We start from the raw sequence: 4,236 nt of genomic DNA, 5'->3' as shown, positions 1-4,236 counted from the left end.
TAGTCGTAGTAGAATGGCGGGAAATATTCTTTGAGGAATGCCTCGACAAAGATGTCTTTGTTTAGTTCAGCTTCCAGTTCCACCTCATCTACAGACACGACTCTAGACACAGATTTTGTCCAGAGTTTGGCGAACACCTTGGATACGTTACCGGCAACGTTGTCAATGATGCTCTGCTCGTGTTTGAGATATAACTTTTTAACTTCATTCTCTGACATTTTGGCAAGGTCTTCTTCCGTCTTGACGCGTGCCTTTACCAGCCTTTTTCGATAGTTGGCATCATGTACTGATGTCTCTTCAGCCTGCTCTTCAGCCTGCTCCGGTAGTGAAATTGTTGGTTCCATTTTATTATACAACCGTTTCCATGTCAGGTAGCACTTGATGATTACAAAGCTTCCCAGAGAAAAGAAGAGTGAACCCGTCGCGTAGAATATTTGTTCAATCATTTGCTAAGGATCAAATACTGTGCAACGTCAGTGTTGAGAAACAGCATAAAAGTATTTACTAGTCCAGCCTTTATTTCAGCGTGGCGCTTTGACGGGATAAAGTCATTCTCGCTGGTAAGAGTCTCAAAAGACTTTTTACAAGTGTTTTTGGTTACCAAGACCCAATCAATATTTTCTCTAAAATCTTTGGGAGCCGAAAGGTAGCGCTGCGTTATGAACCAAGTGGTTAGGTTGGAATGGCGCCCGCTAAAAGCGATCTTGCTGAGTGATGTGCGGTGTTTTTCGAGGTCTTTTTCCGCGCTGCAGTCGTCAATGATGATGAGCGACTTTTTACCCGACAGTTGGCCGCCTTTGGTGTGTCGCTTGATCAGGCTTTCTAGGTTGTCAACCAAGTTACCATTGCACAAAACTGTGCACCTATTCAGCCAAGGACGATTGTAAGTCTTGTTGTCATGGAATGTGGGACAGATGATAAAAATGTGATCAAAAGCATGAAAGTAATACCTTTCAATTACATTTAGCGCGTGATAAGTCTTACCCGAGTTTGTTCGTCCGCAAATGATTGCGTTGTGTGGATGCTTTGGAAGTAAATTGTCCATTTATTATACAAAATTATTTAAACCTCTGATTGTCTATTTATTGTTCGATATTACTCAGTTGGTTATTTACAAAAGATACGCGTTTGTCAGTCACTAGAAATACAAACGCGTTGCCATCGTCTTGCGTTACATCTTTTGATAGCTTAAGCTTGACATAGTCTTTGATCTGTCGACCCGTCCCACTCGATCTTTCATCATTCAAAGTCCTCATATCTATAATTAAACAAAACTTGTCCGTGTAAAATTTTTCTTGGTTGATGAACGCTTCTCCATCACCAAAGTACTTGACCGCGTTCTCATACGAGTAGGGAGCTAAGTAATTTGATGTAAATTGCTGGTTTGTTGCGCCGTCTATATCTAGTCCGACATCTTTTAGCATCGGATTCCAAAATGTAGTGTCAACAGAGTTATCCTTCTTGAAAAACACCAAGATCGCTCGAAGACTTTCATAGCTCGCGTTTATGTTTATTTCAAACTCGGACTCTTCTTTTTGTATATCCTTGATCGTGTGAGATTTGTAATCGTTGATAATGTGACTATGATTAGAATATTTTTGTTTAATACCTTCAGCCAAACTGGGTTCTAAAATGTAGTCATATTCTAAGCAGAGGTTGGTCAGCGTATACTTACCCGCGGCGAATTTGATATGAAACTCTACATTGTTTTGGATCGCCTGTGGAGTAAAGGCGGCGTAAGTCAAAAATGATCCTAGGTGAAAAGAATATCTCTCACCGTGAATCTTTGCGAGAATGTCTTCAGCCGCGCCGTTTATTGAATGTCGTTTCTTTTTAGTCGCTGTAGACTGAATACCTCTATGCGTAAGATTGTAAGTATACTTTTGCTTCGAATGCCAAAACTCTCTATATATCGCTAGATGAGCGTAGTTGGATATGTCGGATATAGTTTGACCATTTATGGTCATCTTAAACTTTTCTACGATCGCCGATGTAAGGTGATCGGGAATGTCCGCTTCAGTTCCATCGCTGGCTAGTTTGAAATTGTAGGTTAGATTAAGCGATTTGGGGTAAAGAACTGCATTGGGCGTTAGCTGGGGCATTTTAATTACTAGCTCATCGCTAGGACTCGCTGTAGATGGATTGTGCACGACTCGCGCGCGCATCTTGTGCTCTTTTAGACCCTGCCTGTCTCTCGCGGACAGGTTATGGTTTAATTCTCCTGTATACATTTATTATAATAAATAAATATGGATTTGGAAGGTAAAGACTTTAACCCCGATGTCGATGAAATCCCGGGAGAACCATCATTTATCGAGCCCGCATCATCATTTACCGAGCCGCGCATTCATGAACAAAATGATGCGATATCTAAGGCGAATAATTGGCTCGCTCAAGCTGACTTGCCCAGCATTGATGAAATAATTTTAAAAAAGGGGAAAGGTAGGGTTGTAGATAAATGATTGTTTTCGGCTATTGTTGAAGTCGTAAAACCCCGAGATGTTGATGGAATAAATGCGGCTATAAATATTTATGACGAATACTCGCGACGCGGAGGTACTTATGATGACTTTGTTAGTAAAAGGTTTCTTACGCGAGAAGAAATTGATAGCTATCTCACCTCTTCTATAGATAGTGTACCTAATCCTCCCGTTAACACGCCTGGTGTAGACACGCACACGCAAAATACAATCGGTGTAAAACTATCCAAGCTGGATATATACTCTGGTATAGATCATTCCAAGTTTGTTCTGATGGATGACGGTGGCCTCGCGGTAAAAACGAGAAAAGGCTCGCAAATGTTGACTTATGTGCGTAACCCTGAGCTTTTTGTCAAGAATCCAAAGATCCCAACCGTGGAATATCAAGGACTTTTTGGCTTGAACAAAGATGAATACACGAAAAGAGTAGAAAAAGCCAATGCTAGAACCATCGCTCCGGTGGATGAAGAAGTGGATGCGGATCAAGGCAATTTGACTGACTTCAAATCATGGCTATCTAAACAGGGAGATACGGTGAAAGACCGAGCAAAAAATTTCATAGATCGGCTCAAAAGTAACAGAAAAACATCAGAGTTTAATTATCGTGAAGAACTTGAAATGAGTGATATAGAGGGAAGGTTACCGGAACGAGAGTTAGTAGCTATTGATCAGAGATTTCAAACTATAGAAGGACAAATATCAGTGGCTGTGTCAAAAGCTGCGAACCTGACAGAGCAGATACAACAACTCGATGCTAAAGAGGACAAATCTCCTAATGAACTCGCAAAGTTGCAACAACTAAAAGAAGAGTTGGATGCGCAAAACGGTTTAATCAGTGATCTAAAAGGAGACCTTTCGGATAATACAGCAAAGATGCGAAAGCAGCGCAACCTAATTTTAGGCATTGGTGGTGGGTTAGCCGCTGGAGGAATTTTAACGGCCATATTCGAAGCGGTAGCGAATGCATTGGGATCTGATGCAGTAAAAGATCTTATTCCTAAATCTACCGATCCGAAGGATATTATCGAAAGCGGCATTGGCAAAATTATCAAGAAAAATCTGGAAGACTTGGCCGCGTACTTTCATGACAGATATCTAAACACTTCCGGCGCAGTACAAGCATTTTGGCACATGATGGAAAATGCTGTAGATTATCTCGAAAGCAACTTGTGGATAATCATCGCCGCGGCATTAACTTTGTTAGCGTATGAAATAAATAAGCACAGATAAATCTTTTATGACGCCATAAAAGATTGTTACAAAAATTGTTGAGGTTTGCGAAGATTGTTACAAAGATTGCAAAGATTACAAAGATTGCAAAGATTGCAAAGATTGCAAAGATTGCAAAGATTTTTACAAAAATTGTTGAGGTTTGCGAAAATTGTTACCTTATTGGATTAGCGCAAAACCTCCTACACCCGCAGCCGTGGCAGCGCCTACAAAAACTCGCTCATACTTTTTTTGTTCAGAGCTAGGGGTGTAATCTAAAGAAGGCGCTTTTAAATCAGGGTGAGGTAGTGTAGGCTTTTCACCGTAAAGCTTTTCATAAGTATCAAAGGCCGAATTTACCGAGTATATTTCATCGGTAGCCTCCTGCTTTCGAGCATTTTGCTCGTTTAGCCAATCTTGGTTTTTGGCTCGTTTGATGTTGTAATCCGCTTGTTCAGCGTTTAGCTTTTCTAACGCCGCATTATGTCTCTTGGCTTTTTCCTGAGCTCCATTCTTATCAATCTTTGAAAAAAGATAATTTCCACCG

This window comes from Watersipora subatra, chromosome 9, assembly GCF_963576615.1.
Source record: "Watersipora subatra chromosome 9, tzWatSuba1.1, whole genome shotgun sequence".
NCBI classification, from domain to species: Eukaryota; Metazoa; Bryozoa; class Gymnolaemata; order Cheilostomatida; family Watersiporidae; genus Watersipora; species Watersipora subatra.
Note: the sequence above shows the minus strand (reverse complement) of the source record.